Source organism: Paramormyrops kingsleyae, chromosome 13, assembly GCF_048594095.1.
Source record: "Paramormyrops kingsleyae isolate MSU_618 chromosome 13, PKINGS_0.4, whole genome shotgun sequence".
Classification (NCBI taxonomy): Eukaryota; Metazoa; Chordata; class Actinopteri; order Osteoglossiformes; family Mormyridae; genus Paramormyrops; species Paramormyrops kingsleyae.
The window spans coordinates 31485346-31504685 of record NC_132809.1 but is presented as its reverse complement, the minus strand read 5'-3'; the positions used below and the strand labels follow the sequence as shown (position 1 = coordinate 31504685).

Genomic DNA, 19340 nt, shown 5'->3' with positions numbered 1-19340 from the left:
TTCAAGCAATTCGTTTGATAGCCTTTGATAGTGTCTAATGTCGTCCTCTTCAAGTTGTGACGTTAGTTGCCATTGTTTTATTTTTGGACCCTGTTGCGATGTAAAGAACACTTAAGCCTGACAGCAACAACTTGCAAGCAATTTAATAAAAATTTAATCCGGAAAACAAACAAAACAGGCATTTTATGTATGATGGTTACTGTTGTGCTGGAAAGTTTGTGAAGCCCACGGCATCTGTGAGTTGAAGCTGTTCTGTGAGGAGAAATGGGCTGAAATTCCTCCAACAGTCAGCAGAAACATTTAGTTGGAATTATTGCTACACCTTTGGGTCTCACCCGATACTTCGTCACGCCCAAATATGTAACATTTGATAATATTCCTCAGTAAATAAAAATATAATGTTCTGGTGTTACTTGTTTAATTTGGACTCTTTATCTAGTTTTAGGAGTCTCATGAAAATATGACCACGGTTTTGGTCATAATTATGCAGAAACTGGGAAGATTCTAACAGGTTCACAAACCTTCTAGCACCACTACAGATCGGCCCTGTGACCCGATCCTCTGGAGCTTGCCAGTGTTCTCTCATCGTGCGGCTCTTGACCTGCTGCCTTCCCCTCTGGCGGCCGTGGCTGGATGCTGCGAACACACTTATCCAGGACGACACTGGAACAGTCCCCTGCCGCTCTCCTCGTGCTGCGGGTTGACGTGTCTCCCCTGCTGATGGTATTTGATGGACCGCAGATGATCTGCTGAGGTCTGAGTGGTTTGGTTAGCGCCTGTCTGGTGACGACTGTTGGCTCTCGGTTTATCCTCAGCTCTGTGAGCTGGACTTTAGACTGACAGATCCAGATACAACCTGCTTATTTGGCTGTCATGTCTTGGTTTGTGCCAGGATTTATTTGGCACTGGACCCCTTGGCCAGGAGGAGACTCTGCATGTGACACCTGGACATCCATTCCCAACGAGAGTCCCGTCTCTCCTTCTTGGTCTCCGTTATTTCCCTCAGCAGGGGCGTCGCTGTATATGCGCTCCTCTAATGATCTGAAGAGCCTGTGTACAAGAGGTAGTTATACGAAATAAATTCCGTTAACGAAAGACCCTGCTGGAAAGCGAGGTGCAGCGTTTCTCATGGCAGGCAACATGCAACGTGCATCATGTGTCAGCTGATATTGGCCGTCTGACAAACAGACGAGGACAACAGGGATCAGAAATGGTTCGATAAATGTACGTTTAGACGTGTTGGGATGGAATACTTCAGGTCTTTCTCTGCCGTGCTCATTCCGTATTCATAAAGTTGCAGCACATATAGGTGCGGCCTAATATTCGGCCGATAAATATTTCAGAAGTACTCCAGGGACAAGCGGCTTGCCGGATTCATCTTTTGTTTTCAAAAATAACAGGCAGTCAATAGGATGTAAACGTTTATTTTAAATTCTGTACGTTGTTAAGTGTATGTGGAGACATAGAGGTGGAGGTCTGCAGGCTGGAACTCTGTCTTCAAGGTGATGGTATCGTCAAATGAAATTCCTAAACTTCTCTTTTTTATTTATTGATCGATTGGTTGTTTTGGTTGAGATTAATTTCAGATGCTCGTCATCTGAACAGATGATGTTGTGTTCAATGGCAAGTGGTGTTTTTCTGTTTACAGTCAATACTAATTTCAGTGCCTGATTTAATTTTTATTGTATTTTGTGCAAAAATGTTTGAAGTCTAATTATACGTGTAATACTGCAGGTAAGGTTTTGGAATTTATTCCATGCTGGGGGGAGACATCTGGGCAATGAACTCTTTTTCTGTCAGTATTCCATACCCACCCACCCCCCACCCCCACCCATGAACAGTTGCCACAATGTTGAGAAATGCACCCCTTCAAAACGATTAGACAAGTCTGTTACGCTGCCTTGTTTCCATGGCGACAAGCCTGTACGCTGCGTGCTGGAAGCTCGCGGCCTCGCTGGTGTGTAAAGGCTGCACTGTCACTGTTTAAAGTAACGTGAGCGAGGCTGACAGCGATCCTGCTGCCGCCCACGTGAACAGCTCGCTGCTATTCGGACGCCAGTTAACGTGCGTAGCGCGCGACCTTTCGCACCGACTTTACGGGGAGGGATGCTGCCACTCATTATTAATGCCAGTTCCTCATTTCCCCCACAATTCATGAAATATTAACAGCTCAGTGTCAATCACTGCATTTTCTCTACTCAGTATTAGGATGTGACAATTAAAATGCAACTCTTGGGTCCCCCACCTAGTGTCATTTTCCAGTTAATAGATACAAGGTGAAAACCAACACATTACAGGTTTCCAAACGCCAGATGTTTGTTCAGCTGAAAATAGAATTCACTGGATTTGTGTGAGCGACTCATGCATTTAATATTCCTTCTAAGAAAAAATATTTTCCCTTCATTTTTAAATTCACTCGAGTTAGTCTGTTCACCGACTGTTACCTTGTCTATTTTACAGCTGTGGTCCTACTGTGATTACATTAGATTCACTCTGTGCTGAGCTGTTTGTGGGTGCATGGTCTGTGTCCTTAAGCTGTGCACATTTTTTTTTGAGTTACCATAGTTACCATAGTGATTTCCCCCCCAGTTTGTCAGACTAATTCCTCTTATACGGAGTCAACTTTACATTAAGAATATGGCATTTGCATGTCTAAATTAGTAAATATGCCTAGTTCTGGTTCTAGTTCAGATTTATCCAGCAAACAAAGATTTACTGTGGGTTTACTTATTTGTTCCTGGGTTTGTGTGTGCGGTGGTTCGGGAACTGCTGTGAATGCTGGAGGTCCTGTTAATTCAGCAGCTATCACCGTGTTTGTGATAGAGGAGGTGGTGATTAGGGTCCTCTTCACTCCTCATCTGCAGGTTTTAATTATATACACATACATCCATAGCTAAAAACAAATAAAATATGTGAGAAGCGGGGGCTGTCTCTCTCTGGGGGCAGAGCTGCGTTACCATAATAATTCCTATTGATTTCGCTGTTCCCCATCCCCAGAGTGCATGGTAATAAGCATACTGTGCCGTGATAACCTTTCCAGACCAGGGTCTCCCTTTATACCAGACCTGAATGTTCATGCCCTAATCGTCTGTCAGGTGTGTTTTATGTTAGGGATGGACGATACCACTGGTTTTCTTTTCAATCCCATTTGGCCCAACACCAAGGTTGATATCACTGATCTAGATTCCGATATCCTTTGCTGGCCCAACCCTGACAGTATAATTTGCAGAAGGGGGGTGGTTGGGGGGTATTAACTCCTTATGGGCCACCCTGCCTAGTAATAGTTAACGTCCTGGACCCCAAAGTAATACAAACATTTGCATTTCTAGGTAAAATATATATAATATATTTCTTAACATTAGAATCAATTCTCAAAACTGAGGTCAGAAGAATCTAAATGTCGGTGTCGAGCCGCACGCTTCATGTTTACTTCCCATAATTCCGGTTGTTTCTTCCTTGACTCCCATTCGCTCCTGTAAAGGGAACCTGCTTTTAAAACACTGCCCCGTGTTTTAGTCCTGCACCAATGTGGACTTTCTGTTACCGATGTATTTGTGTCTAGTATTAGTGAAGCCCATAACCGACTGACCCGTGAGCCGCTTGCGCCGGCATGAAAGCCGCCGAGCCTGCAGGCGCTCTTTGGCGGACTGACATTACGTGCTGTTTTTATTCTGTGGAAAATGGACTGGACTTAATAATACATTAAGAACATCATATGGGCTGTATAAAACTCTAAATACTTTAAATACTGACTAAAGTCTAAATATCGGCCAGCAAAAAGGGGTGCGGCTGACACATCAGACCAACGCTAACGTGTTGTTTTTTAACGATACCACTGTGCTAACCAATGTATCATGCATCTCCCCATGTTTTCAGGCCCACTGTAGTATACATACCCCTACATATGAAATAAATTCCAGCAAAATGTTGTATCATAAACAAATGGATAGCAGAGGCGAGAGGCATCAATGACTGCCTTAATCTATCACAAGTCTCTATTCTGCTGCTTGCACTCTATGCTGTAGATCTATGTTTCCCCCATAGCATTAAAGTGCATTTTTAACTCCCTGCCATAAAGTCGACTTTATTACATGCCGGTGTGTTTTCCTCCCTTTCCCCTCGTGTCTTCGTTTGTCACGCTGTTCCCACGTCAGGCAGCTAATGGAAAAGGCAAGTCCTGAAGACCGGTGCTATCGCGTAAAACAAAAACTTTCTTGGAAACATTTATGCGTAGGAAACAGGGTGTTTCCCAGCAGAAATATACACTCCGTGTCAGAAGGGAGTCTGACGGTTTGCAATATAAAAATAAGTAATAAAAAGTCTATGGAAAAACAAGTTTTAGGTTGAATGGCTTTTCTTTGCCATTAGTTCCTGTGAGGCATAGAATGTCAAAACATTTTTTTTTTTTTTTTTTTTTTTTTTTTTTTTTTTTTTTTTTATATTCCCTCCTCCACCCCCCCTCTGCGGGGGACTGTATCTATTTTTTTTATTTTTTTTTTTTTTAAATCATTATTTATTTATTTATTTTTTATTTTATTTTATATTTTTATTTACTTCCTCAAAAGAAGGAGAGGGAGGGGGGGGACAAAGGAGAAGGAGGGAAGAGAGAGAGAGGGAGAGAGAGGAATGGAAAGAAAACAGAAAAAAAAAAAACAAAAGAAAAACAAAAAAAAAAAAAAAAAAAACAAGAAAAAAACAAAACAGATAATCTGCTTCCATGTCTGTTGAAAAGAGAAAGACAACATACAACATCTGTACTAATCACAACGACCCTCAAACGTTAAATGTTGTTGAACAGCACACACAACCAGCCTTACAACCCATGCCCAGAAACAACAGCCGATCAAGACAGTGTGTGTCCGTGAGCACGTGTCCGTGAGCACCTGTGTGCACACCTGTGTGTCAGCGCGCTGGTGTTCCTAAGGTTTCTCCAAGTAATTGTCTAGTAGTGTGTGTGGGGAGCCACAGCCCCGCCCACCCAGGACATGAAGTCGACACGGGGGAGACCCGGGCCCCAGATATCCAGAGGCCCCCCAGGGCAAAACAATTTTAATGCTAATAAAAATTTTACTCTAGTTTGGGTACACAACATCTAACACTAGCTAGAATGTAACCCCCACCTCGATTGCTCCATAATAGAGTTTAGATTCTCTGCCCGAGCCCGAGCCCAGACCCGACCCGACCCGACCCGTGGGCCGGGTCGGGCCGATATTTCCTGCCACTATCTTCGGGCCGGGCCGGGCCGGGCCGGGCCGGGCGGGGCCATGATCAAGCATTTGTGTGTGGTTTTTTTTTTTAAATCATTACTTAATTAGCCTAATTGGGTGGAGAGCTATGCCATAATTATAAATGTAGCTCCCTCCCGTAAGACACGAGCACAAGAGTCCTTTGCATTTAACTGAGCCGACGGTTTATTCGAAAGACAGTGGCTTCGTTATTATCACCATCATGGCAGACGTGAGAACTAAATACAGATACGGAAACACAAAATCAAGCACATTTACTTACAATATTAGCTAACAAACATTGAAATTCAAATGAAATATAAACATAAATAACAATAAAGACAGCTTAGAGAATTCATATACAGTTAACACGAACCTCAGTTAGCATTTACATTTACATGGCTAAATACAACAAACTTAACTAAAACTTAATTAACACATACCTCGTTGGCTGCTTACGGAAGGATTTAACCTTTTTCTTAACCCTTTACTTAAAGTTCGATGCCGAGCACACAAACTGGTTCCAGCAGCAAGCGAACTGGATAAGTGAAAACGTGCTTTTCTTCTAAACGTGTCTCAAAAATCCATTCTGAATAAACAAACAATGCAGTTTACATGCTTCGTCCTTGTTGCATTTTTCATTAAGATAAATCTAAACTAATTTCTGTAGTTCAAACAACTTAGAATTGTAGTTGAGAACGTCTGTTACAACGGCTCACGTATTAAAAAATAGTCGGGTTTAAATCGGGCTCGGGCTCATAATTACAGTTAATGTGTCGGACCGGGTCGGGCTCGGACACAAGGTGCACGGGCTCGGGTAGGGTCGGGTTTAATTTTTTGAGCCCGATCTAAGCTCTATTCCATAAGGGCCATCAGCTTTCTAAATCCAGACTTCCAAGCTTTACATTGAATAGTGAGACCACAGGGGGTTTAGGGTGATGACCAGTTTACCTGGTTAAGCTGAAGTTTACCTCAGGTAAGAGACTATACAGCTGGGTCTCCGTAGTTGAATTATGTGTCTCTTTGGACCCAGTGCTGTACAAAATACTGATTTATCTAATTTATCTTAAATGCATTTTATATCTCAAATTTGATCAAATCCATTTTAATCAATTTATTATTTAGGGCTCTTGATATGTGAAAATGCATTTATTTCCCCAGTATGTATTTCCTCAGCCAAACTTGTAATGCTAAATCGCAAAATGCAAAAATAATTTAGTAATGATGAGGCATAATAAGTTGTTTTAGCCTTAATATTCCAAAACGTGGGCAGTGCAGTTCAGTGGTTATCCCTGTGGTTACCTCTGTTGTTATCCCCGAGGTTATCCCTGTGGCTACCTCTGTCGTTATCCCCGAGGTTATCCCTGTGGTTATCCCTGTGGTTACCTCTGTAGTTATCCCCAAGATTATCCCTGTGGTTACCTCTGTCGTTATCCCCGAGGTTATCCCTATGGTTATCCCTGTGGTTACCTCTGTGGTTATCCCCGAGGTTATCCCTGTGGCTACCTCTGTCGTTATCCCCGAGGTTATCCCTGTGGTTACCTCTGTGGTTACCTCTGTGGTTATCCCCGAGGTTATCCCTGTGGTTACCTCTGTGGTTACCTCTGTGGTTATCCCCGAGGTTATCCCTATGGTTATCCCTGTGGTTACCTCTGTGGTTATCCCTGAGGTTATCCCTGTGGCTACCTCTGTCGTTATCCCCGAGGTTATCCCTGTGGTTACCTCTGTGGTTACCTCTGTCGTTATCCCTATGGTTATCCCTGTGGTTACCTCTGTGGTTATCCCTGAGGTTATCCCTGTGGCTACCTCTGTCGTTATCCCCGAGGTTATCCCTGTGGTTACCTCTGTGGTTATCCCTGAGGTTATCCCTGTGGCTACCTCTGTGGTTATCCCTGAGGTTATCCCTGTGGCTATCTCTGTTGTTATCTCTGAGGTTATCCCTGTGGTTACCTCTGTGGTTATCCCCGAGGTTATCCCTGTGGCTACCTCTGTCGTTATCCCCGAGGTTATCCCTATGGTTATCCCTGTGGTTACCTCTGTGGTTATCCCTGAGGTTATCCCTGTGGCTACCTCTGTCGTTATCCCCGAGGTTATCCCTGTGGTTACCTCTGTGGTTACCTCTGTGGTTATCCCCGAGGTTATCCCTGTGGTTACCTCTGTGGTTACCTCTGTGGTTATCCCCAAGGTTATCCCTATGGTTATCCCTGTGGTTACCTCTGTGGTTATCCCTGAGGTTATCCCTGTGGCTACCTCTGTCGTTATCCCCGAGGTTATCCCTGTGGTTACCTCTGTGGTTACCTCTGTCGTTATCCCTATGGTTATCCCTGTGGTTACCTCTGTGGTTATCCCTGAGGTTATCCCTGTGGCTACCTCTGTCGTTATCCCCGAGGTTATCCCTGTGGTTACCTCTGTGGTTATCCCTGAGGTTATCCCTGTGGCTACCTCTGTGGTTATCCCTGAGGTTATCCCTGCGGCTATCTCTGTTGTTATCTCTGAGGTTATCCCTGTGGCTACCTCTGTCTTTATCCCCGAGGTTATCCCTGTGGTTATCCCTGTGGTTACCTCTGTGGTTATCCCCGAGGTTATCCCTGTGGTTATCCCTGTGGTTACCTCTGTTGTTATCCCTGAGGTTATCCCTGTGGCTACATCTGTCTTTATCCCCGAGGTTATCCCTATGGCTATTCCCGAGGTTACCTCTGTGGTTATCTATGAGGTTACCTCTGTGGTTATCCCTGTGGTTACCTCTGTGCTTACCTTTGTGGTTATCGCTGTTGTTACCTCTCTGGTTATCCCCGGGGCTATCCTTGTGGTTATCCCTATGGTTGTCCCTGTGGCTACCTCTTTGGTGATCCCCATGGTAAATCCTGCGGTTATCCCTGTGGTTGCCTCTGTGGTTATTTTTAAGTTATCCCTGTGGTTATCCCCGAGGTTATCCCTGTGGTTATCCCAGAGGTTATCCCTGTGGTTATCACCTTTGCGGTTATCTCTCCATCCTCTCAGGTCCAAAGCTGGATGTTTGATTCAGTTTACAGACTCTCCTGCTATTCCTGCTGTTTCACTTCTGCTACTACAGTTTCTTCCTGCGGTGTAAAAAAACATGCAGTTAGGAAAATCTGGGTCTCTAAATTGTTGATTGTGTAACTGTGTGCGCTGTGATGGGCTGGCAGTATCCTTTGTCTAATACCAGTTATTTCCCGTGTTTGGGTCCTAGCTCGGTCCACCCCATATATTTCACGATATAAAACCTGTTTTCCTCAAGCTGAAAAGCAAAAATAAATTGTAATGTATGTAGGGGAGACAATTGGACAATTGTTGAATCAAATCTGGTATCTGTTAACTCATTAATCTGTGTACGTTTAGTAAGACAGCATCAGAGCCGTTGCCAAGAGCTTCATGCTAGCAGAAGTGTGTTAAAAGTCTGTCCAACAGCTGACCCCATTCAACAACTATCCCCAGTCTACCCTAGTGCATTTTAATGGCTGTGCTGATTAGTATGATTCATTTAATACATCTGTGTGTTAACTAAAGGAGTTCAGGTTAAGTAGTACAGACAGGCAGCCACTCTAGGGATCCTTCTCATTTATTCTCGTCTCCTGGCCAGCTACCCCATTTCCTGCTCCTGTGTACAGAACAATGCCAGGCGTGTTGTGTATGTAGGTCAGCGGGCGGCGTCTTCCACTTCCAGGATGGGCTCTGCTGCTACCTGGCTGCAGGGAATCTGAAATATCTGAATTATCTGGTCCATGTGTATAAATGAATCAAATTTTCACTCGGACAAAAGCGACCCCCACGCCGTGGCGCAAGAATAATTATAAAGTCTGTCTTTTGTGAGAGTCTCTGTTAAGAGTCATTGTGTATTCGGGAGAGTCTGGAAATGAACAAATTCACAACATCTGCCCGATCACATCAGTGAGATGGACCTGCTGCTTGGAGAGAGCGATGGGGTGTGGAGAAAGGCAGAGAAGAACGTCATGGTGCCATTCCACCTGTTTAGAAGAGGGACAGGCACTGTCACCCCGGTGGTATGGGTGACTGGCAGCTCTCGCAGGTGGGATCTTCCCTCCCTTTTTGGAGGGATCTTCAGTGCGGCCAGAGGACTGTGGCGGGCGGCTCATTTGGGGAAACCGGTGGGCGGCTCATTTGGGGAAACCGGCGGGCGGCTCATTTGGGGAAACTGCCGTCTCCCCACAGGCGAATTCACTGCCAGTGTGGAATCTGTCTGTCGTTTTTTAAGGGAATTACCTGCTTTTCCATCCTCTCCACTCACTGTCATCCCCTGAGCCTCCCGAGTGACGCCAGACAGAATAACCCCTCATTCTGCTTTACGACTCGCAGATGTGATCGTCGAGGGGGTCTGAGACTTTGCTGGGGGCAGCAGTGGGGCTTCGATGGGGGCAGCAGTGGGGCTTCGATGGGGGCTGCTGTTCTGCCTGATGTTTATTTGCAAACAGAAAAACAGAAAGTCCTGTATCGATACATACGGAATGTGCTCATTTACCGTTGCAAGTGCTTGTGTTCCAGCTGCTATAACTATAGTTATGGTAATTAGAGTGGCACGTATTTCTGAGCCCATTTTAATTGCCTCTTAAACAGGTGGAGGGCTCTGACAGTAGATGCCATGGGTGACAGGAAAAACCCGAACGGGAACGCTCGGTTTAATAAAGCCTACTCACACCCCCGTCCCCCCCCGGTCCCCCCTCAGCCTGCTCGGGCCGCTTTAATGAGCTGGTCTCATCATTAACTTGCTCTCGGCTTCCCCTACCCCCCCACCCCACCCCGGATGTGGACGTTTTCAGCTGCAATGCAAGCACATTGCTCCCTGCTGTATACCAAAGTCACCGCCAAAAACGTATTTTAATGTTTCAGCTGTGGATACATAAAAACCGTGATTTTCTTTTATGTTGTGCCGTTCCCTGCCTGTCCCACTTCTGGCACACTGAGTGTACCCCTCTCCAAACCAGACTGACATCTCTCTCTCTCTCTGCCAGCAAAGAGCCTTCAAAGATTTTTAGAACTAATAAAGATTTTGAGAAATTTCCATAGGCTTCTGCCTTTCTTTGGAGATCTGTCAAACGAGAGCCTGTTTTCTGGGAACGTTACGAGTAATCTTTTTGTGAGGCATTGGTTGTCCTCTCTTACATGCAGATAAGCATACAAGCCATTTAGACTAGTGTCAATAAGTCAAGAATCATTCAGTGGACATGGATTCCCCCTTTTTCTGGCCTTTAATTGTATTCTTTTCCTAATTCATTCATAATGTAAGAGGATGCAAAATGTGTCGGGAAGAAGATTGGCCTGACTTTTGATGGTAATTAACTGTGGAAAAGATGCATTAAGATCGGGATTAAAAGCAGCAATAGGAGAATTCCTTTTGAATGCATTGCCACGCTCCGCAATTGAAGTACCATCAAAGAAAGTAATTTATTCTAAGAGTTGTGATTTATGTTGGGAGAAAACGGGCATCCATAGAAACAGGAATAATGGTGAATCCAGGTGCTATTGATGGGATTTTGTTTGAACTTAATTGTTTTTTTTTGTGTGCTTATTGCTCCAGATGATGGTTTAGCTTGTCGGACTGAGAGCCGGAGCCTATTTTCTGGGAAGAGTCAGCTGGGGTGACAACTGTTAGGTAACAGTGACAACCACTCAGATGGGACCGAAGCTGTTTGTTGCCGGATCTACAGCAGATCTGAGTGCGAGCTGAAATTCTGCAGTGTTCGCATTACAGTGACGGGTTGAGATATATGCTGTCAGTCTCCCACTGGTTTAACTCAATGGGGCCTAATAATGTAACCAGTGAGAGGCTGGTTGAATCTGTCAATGACAGCGCACTGTACTCCCAGCCAATTTAATCTTTTCTGATCACTAGAGAATTCTGCAGAATTAAAGCAGTTTTTAGCTGAAAAGTTGGGGGAGGGGCATCTTTGAATATGCACTGTGACTCTGTGCTGCTGGGACACCAGTTCCCTCCACTTTGTTAGCAGAAATCAGTGGTCTTGTTCTTGTTCGTCTATCTCTGCCGCCCCCCCCCCCCCCTCCATTTCCTCTGTCTTTGTCAAGATCTGCTGGAAATGCGGCACCTCGTTTGAAGTGATAATGTTTGTTTGGAGAACAGAACGAGATGCTTTCAAAGCTGACCAGATTGTGGCAGACTGTTTCACTTGTAAACACTATAATTAGACTACTGCTGGAACCAGAAAAAATAACGACGTGTAAATATCTATCTGTAGCCGGTGCTTCCGGTTAACAAGTGATTTTCACTAGATATTGGTAATATAATGAAGTGTATATGATAGCAGCCTTAAGGGACAAATGAAAGTCTGAAAGATTTTTGTTACTCCTGATCTACCAACATTTTTTTTCTGCGCTAATTAAGATTCAAACTAAAATGCTCTTTATCCAGAGTGGAAAGCGAAACAGCTGCCAATTCACCCCCTGTACATTGAAGTGTAATCACTTGTTATTGTTATGCGGTGCTACAGTAACATCAAGAGCATGTGAGGCTCTGAAAGATGGCTGATGGGTGAGGATAGTGAACGAGTAGGATTTTTACAAGACAGGAAGTGATGTCACAGGCTGCGGCGGCTTGCTGATTAATTCAGTAAGTCATCCTTTGGTATCCACCCCTCTGTTGCTGCCTGCCTGCTTTACCTTGTACTGCATTGAGGTTGGGTCAACTGCAGAACATTGGCCTCCTTCTGGCCCTGATGCGTCTCCTATGGCCCTGGGGCTGCCTGTAACACATGGTGCTGATCCATCTTCTGTTCTCCCCCGAGATCAGACCGCAACTGCTTTCTGCGTTGGCATAAGAGTGTTTGTTTCATCCACCTATAAATCAAAGTTTGCTTTTGGAATAAAATATAGTCTTAGCGATTATATCTAGATTTTCCACATTAATGAGTGTGGCAAACTGAAGAAAGAACTGGTGATACCTATTCTCAGGATTCTCGATTCTCAGACTTTAACAGGAAACCTGAAGCAGCTGGTTTGGGTTTTTTCCAAAATTCTTCCCAGAATCAGCATGCCTGCAAGAGAATACCGAAACCTCGGAAATGCGTTCCCGTTATAAACAGTTGGTTTAATCGCTTGCATTATGCTCGGTGCAGCAGATTTACGGGCCACGACGGAGGTCGATGTGCTGGGTGTTTGTGCTGCTCCTGATCTTCAGACACCTTCCTTAGCCCAGTTCCCCCGCACCGTAGGCGTTGGTTGATCCCTCCTTCATTAAGCGCCATGTGAAGTTGTGATGAAAGGCACTGTCTGGCAAGCAAATGCAGAACGATTTATGTCCTTTGTGGCATCAGCCTGGGCCACACTTCCCAGTGCCCTACATCATGGGTTCCCAAGCGTCGAGCCACGGAACGGCCAGTATTACACTGGGCTGGAGAATGCTGGGCCTTTGGGGGAGGGGTTGATTAATTTTGAAAAATAAGCAATATATTTTCAAACTACTGCTTTTTAAAATTATTTTTATAGGTTGCTTCATTCTGATAGCATGTGAAGGAACAGGAGTTAGGGCCCTGACAAACATCAGGGGACCCAAAGAATGGCTAAACTTATTTAATCTGTCCCCTCCCCCACCCTGATTGATCTGCCACTACCCCACCACCTCACGCTCTGTAAAACTGGGCAAGTTTGACCACCCCTGGAGATGGGAAAAGTTAGCAAAGAAAAGTTAGCCAGCAGTTAGCAAACCAGCTATGATGATGACGATATTTTCCCCCGAATCATATGTAATCCTCCAGTCAGTGAAATCTTCGCCCAACATACGCCGGCCTGCGGTAATCAAAGGCTCCCCCATACTCTCGCTCTATAGCTCTTAATGAATGTGCATCCTTAAGCGTCCTTTAATCTGTAATGTCTTAACTAGTTTCTTGTCTTTTTTTCTGTAGGCTAATCATTCATTACCGTCCTCATTATTTTGGGTATCGGAAACACTTGAACTTTCAAAATGTATTCAATTTTTCTATGGCTTTTTAATGGCTTTCTGTACTGTATGTCGACACAAAGGAGAAAGTTATTTCTGTTTCTGTTGCTGCCAGTGTCCAGGTATAGAAGTGGGGGGGGGGGGTATTGGCTAATGATGTATAAAGTTTACGTGAGTGTGGCGGGGAAAATCTGACAGCTCTGCAAAGCATCCCACCCCCTTATGCCAGCACACCGGTGCCATTTGGTCGGAGGCCTTTGAGAAAGGGCAAATACCGGTGTGAATTAAAAATTAAATTGTCAGACTGTCATTTAAGGTCAAAAATCAGTTTGTTTAAAGGAGCGCGACGTGAGCAGGATTAAGCGGATTCATGCCCTGAAGCTCTTCTGCATTTTCTCTGCATTATACACTCTTCTTTTCTCTTGCATCTATGTAAACTTAAGCAAGTGGTATTGTGAGGTTCTACAGTTAGATTTTTTTAAATATATAATTTATCACCATGTTATTTTTACATTATTTTTGTTTGCATCTGGCCAAACGTCCCGATTCAAGTAATTACCGTTGTTTGCTTATTTCTTGGGTTCCCATTAAATTGATTTTTATCACTGGAATGACTCTCGGTATCCTGCAGTCTTCACAGCTGTAATGCAGGTCCACCCATGTATAAGAATGTCCAGCGGACTGTGGCCAGTTAAATCAATTTAAGTTCTCCAGCTGCAGGGCTGCTCGTAACAGGGGAGACAGGGGAAGACTTTCAGGGACCCAGACCCTAGGGGGCGCCCATGAGCATGTGAGCCTGGATAATGGTAGTTTTGGTTTGGAGATGGTGGATTTCCATTTGGTAGAATTTTTCCAGGGCCCAGCCATGTCTTTCTGTAGCCCTGTAACTCAGAAAGAAGGTGACTCTAGGACACCCAACTATTTAACACTGAGTGAATGTTGCAGCAACGTTTCCTCATGACCCCTCTGTCAACCCTCTGTGTGTTAACAAGATGCTGAATCATGTTGGGTCAGACTGAACTGGCAGCTGCTGACTGAATTCAAAAGAGATTTAAATCCAGTCCAGAAGATGTTCTTGCATGTTGCCCTGTGCTCCCCTGCACCTCCTCCTGTCCCACTAGCACCTGCATGTTACCCTGTGCTCCCCTGCACCTCCTCCTGTCCCACTAGCACCTGCATGTTACCCTGTGCTCCACTGCACCTCTTCCTGTCCCACTAGCACCTGCATGTTACCCTGTGCTCCCCTGCACCTCCTCCTGTCCCACTAGCACCTGCATGTTACCCTGTGCTCCACTGCACCTCCTCCTGTCCCACTAGCACCTGCATGTTACCCTGTGCTCCCCTGCACCTCCTCCTGTCCCACTAGCACCTGCATGTTACCCTGTGCTCCACTGCACCTCTTCCTGTCCCACTAGCACCTGCATGTTACCCTGTGCTCCCCTGCACCTCCTCCTGTCCCACTAGCACCTGCATGTTACCCTGTGCTCCCCTGCACCTCCTCCTGTCCCACTAGCACCTGAACGACCTGATTCAAAAGGTCCATCAGCACTGTCTGTCCTGTAAAGTTTTTGTAGACCTACATTAATAATGTTTACTAACAGTTTTAAATATATATATATATATATATATATACACACACACACACACACACTAGGAGTGTAACAACTCATCAATTATAATCAATATATCGATTAAGGCCAAGATACAGTTTAATGCACTCAATTCATATAAATTCATATCATTAAACAATGACGATACACCAAAACGCTGCTGAAAACTAAATCTGTGGAAAAAATCTCACACAACGCAAACTAGAGAATGACTTTAGTAAAGCAGACTTGCATTACAGTGCTATATGCTGTTAGTACACCTTTGTTTCAGATAGTAAACTATACATATCCAGATATAGTTAAAGTACAAATACAAAACAAAATGTTTCTTGTGCAGACATTTTTTGTGTTTTTGAGACGTGTACTTTTTCATATTCTGTTGTTAAAATAAAAAAAAAAAACACGTTTATTGCTAAGCCTTTTTGAATTCAGATAAATTCCGCTAAAATTGAGTGTATATTTCACTGTATTGAAAATATTGATCATGTATTACTGAATCAAATCATATCGTAGAGACATTTTTAAAAAATCACCAGATAATCGCTGCATTGCAAAATCGAACCCAAATTGTATCATGGCAAAGCTTATTATTTACACCTCTATTATATGCTGAAATTTACCAAAGTATCCTAATTGGTACAAGCTCTGATACGGTCTACAGATTCGCGCCCTGAAAGTCCTCTTGGGAACTGGTTTACTTCGACAAAGAATGATAATGAATTGTCCAAGCGTTGGCCAAACGGATCGAAATCTAAGCAGGATTTCTATTTGCTCTGAGCGTTTCATACCTTTTCCTTAGCCAGACTATTCATAGATTGTATTGATCACACACTTATGTCTAATAAACTTTTTAGCTAGAGGAAGAAAATAACACTGCAAAGGTAATGAAACCAGAATCTGAAATTGCTGCATGTAGGTTACATGCCGATGCCATAGTAACCAATAAGTCTTCTCCTCCCCCCCCTCCATCATTTACAGCCACATAGGTTCCTAAAAAGGAAAGACAGGTTATGGAGCTGTTGCTAAGCAATTAAACCATGGAGACTGTAAAGCCAAAGAGAAGAGCCACTTTCTGGGGCAGACATTTACATTTTCATTTACATATTTAGCAGATGCTTTTGTCCAAAGAGATGTGCAAGTCCAAAGTGATGTGTAAGTAGCACATCACAGACCTTCATGCTGTCATGGAATCAACTATGTATAAGTGTAGCTAGGCTGAGCTTCCAGTGAACACCCAGGTACAAGTGTAAGCAGGACTGGAACAGGAGCTACACAAACAGCTGTACAAAGAAAGAACCTGCTGAGGCTCTTCTTCATCCTCTTCTTTACTTCTGCTTTTCTCCAGGTAACCAAGTGATTGTGCACTGAGGATTTGGAGACGTGGAGCTTTTCCTTAGAACTGAGGCAGATTCCCTGCAAACATCTCACTGTTAATTCTTCCGACTGGGAAAGGGCTTGTTTGTTTTCATTCTTTGCTTATAAGCGTTCAAGACGAAGGCATCATTATGTTAATCCCTCAGTAGCGATGTGGCCAAATCCTGCGCTCTCTAAGTGGTGCTTTATTAGCCCAGGGGACTCCGTTAGTCATCTTCCTGCCTTGATTCTTTTAGCGGCATTTTAACGAGGGTATATTTATGAACAGCTGTCATCCGGAAGACAGCTGGGGTGAGGCCCATTGGGGGTTGGGAGTCAGGGTTCTCCACCTAAACCCAGTCAAGTCGCTTGCTCCGTGTGGGTGTCGGGTCACGGTTCGCTGTGCGCACTCATCTAAGTGTCCTGTTTTTCTTCAATGGCTGCAGCCTTACATAGTCCTAGTGGTTGGTGATTACTGCCTTCTGTCTGCACAAACGGAGCGAGTTCACGTAGAGATGCACAATATATCGGTTACCCTATCAGTACCAAGCTCCTTAAAAATCGAGACATTGACATCAGCCCGATGTCTCAATCTTGGCCGATATTTCCGACCAATATTTAGAATTTAGTCAATTTTCGCAGTTAACAGCTCCAGAGCTTAAGACACAACTCAGGGCTCTCAAACTTGCCAGCGAAGATTAATATAGACCTTACATCTTTTAAAATGAAATCTGCAGATCAGACTTGTATCATGTAATGGGCCATAAAAACCATCTCATGGGATCTCTGACATAACTACCAAAATAATGGAGATGATCGCAGTGGACTATCAGTCATTTTCCATAGTTTCCATAGTTTCCTTGGACGATCAGCCATAATTGCATAGTTTCATTGACTCGCTACGGTCTCCCAAGTCGGTGCTGCTTCGCCGATGTCTCACTGCCTGCAGCATATGACGAGGTTGCTGCACACATTCATGGGATCTTAAGAGGTAATGTCACCAATGTCAACTTCACTACAGATTTGTGGAGCCTGTTGATGATATAGGCCTGGTTAATGGGATAGGCCAAAATTTCCACATCGGTGCACCAGTTTAGTTCACTGCGAACTTGGATCTAGCCTCCAGAAATGTTGTCTTATTTGCGCTAATAATCAGGCGTCCTTAACACCAAGCAACATACCAGGCTTGCATTTACACACCAATCTCGTCACTGGTGGTGGGTGATTGCTAACATGTGCAGTCGTATGGTTTTATCAAGCCCAGTTGTTTTGTCATAATTGGGTGCGTTCTAGCTAAATGATGATGATTTGGAACTGAACAAATGGTGAGAGCGTTCTAGAGGGGGTGGGGGGGGTTCTCAATCTCCCGTGCTTGTTAACGCATGGCGTCTTGCAGGTGCTGCTGTAGAAACGCGTCAGTCGCTTGATGAGGCAGGCCCGCTTTCGTGTCTCAATCAGGGGTGATACATTGCCACTGTCTTGACGCATTTGTCATCCTGTGGCGTGAGCATCCGGAATGGGAGGCTCTTCACAGAGCTCACATTCACAGTCATGATTCCCGGCAATTGTCCGCCTGATGGAAATTACCTTGACGGGGCGATCGCGATTAAGATGCTGCCTCTGTTACAGAATTGCCGGTACTGTGGGGTGAACCGCCGCTGATATAGCTGCCGTTTTGTGGATGTAGAGTAATTTTGTCCTCCTTTAGCTGAAGAAGACCTTTGTTGACCACTCAGAGTTACAACAGAGTTACACACGTTGGTGCGTTGCCGTTGGCAAGTGCCTCAACGTCCTTTGGGGTGTGTTGCCTCCTGCCAAGTCCCAACTCCTCGGGCGAGACGATTTCTCCAATTAGAGGCCGCCTGCCTCTGTGGACGATCTCCGGCATAGCAGTGGGATGACTGCTGGTCACCCACCTCAGGCTGCAGCCGTTTCAGATGACCTGTTGCTCAGACGCATGATTGAGTATCCCAGAAGGCGAGGCGTGCTGCTCATCACTGATGGCCTCCTTTAAAAACCTCTGTCCATATCAAGCTTCAGTTGAGTGAGTCTGGACTCAACCACAGTCATGAGGAAAAAAGCAGCTTTTGCCGTAACCCTATTGATCAACTAATTTTTCCCCTCCTTGTAGCTTATTCTTAGACAGTCCATGAAGTCACCATTCCCTTCCTTTCTAGATTTAATTAAAATGGACTCTTTCTGTGCTCATCTTAACATTCACTGAACTGAAGTGCTTTATCCTCTCAGATGTTATCAAATTACTGTATTCTTGCAGTATTATAAGAAAAATGCAGTGACTTACAGCTCTCTTCTGATTAGAGTTGCAGCTCTTGGGATAAAATTTCTGAAACTGATTTGATTTATCAAGTGGGGCGGCATCTTGCACTTATTACTTTACGTGGTTTGTAACGGCAAGATTGAAGGGTGTTTACTTCGCTTGTAATATTTGGTGGTTGGGGGAGGTCCAGTGAAAGTGAATGTCTCACATTTCACTTTCTGCAGAAAGGCTGTTTTTGAAATAAGTTGTGTTATGTGAATAGGTGTTTATGAATTCACCGCCATCTCCCAGAAAGCTGGGGAAAGAAGAACATGTAGCCTGCCGTTTCTCAATATGACCCACTATTTTTACCACTGACATTATAGTGTTGACTTGAGTGTGATATATGGCTTTTTGTTTTGCAGGTAAATGATGAAGAGCTATCATCTATCATTACCAGGGAACATTTGCTTTTAAGGCTGAAACAGACAGATTGTGGACTGGTTTCAGTAGCATTGGGTGGGGGTAAGCTGTTCAGGGACAAGCTAAGGCCCTCATTACTACAGTGAGCCATGCCAGTACACTGCTTTGCACTGGAGATGCCACAATATAATTTTTTTCTGGTCCGATCCCAATACCAATATTAAAATTTTGAGTATCTGCCGATACCAATCCGATATTTTTTTCCACTTTATCAACTACTAAGAATTAAATAAGATATTTGAATCAACACATTTCACATAACAAGGCTTACACACATTTAGTGTTGTAGTGGCATTGTTTGAGTATGTTTGAGTATGTTTGAGTATGCCAAGAACACAAATACACTGTAGGATGGCAACACTGCTCAAGCAAAAGCTATACCACTATGCCACAACACTGTGTTACAAGAAGAAATCACAACTTTCACAAAAATACACAGAAATATTTCTCAAAGTGCAAACTGTGTGACTTGTTCCCAAATGAAA

The 19340-nt window shown here is 44.2% G+C and overlaps 1 protein-coding gene across 2 annotated transcripts in view; it reads left to right on the top strand.

Moving 5' to 3' along the window:
- Positions 1–19340, top strand: part of necab2 (N-terminal EF-hand calcium binding protein 2) — a 76872-nt gene that overhangs the window by 32033 nt on the left and 25499 nt on the right. The window lies entirely within an intron of this gene.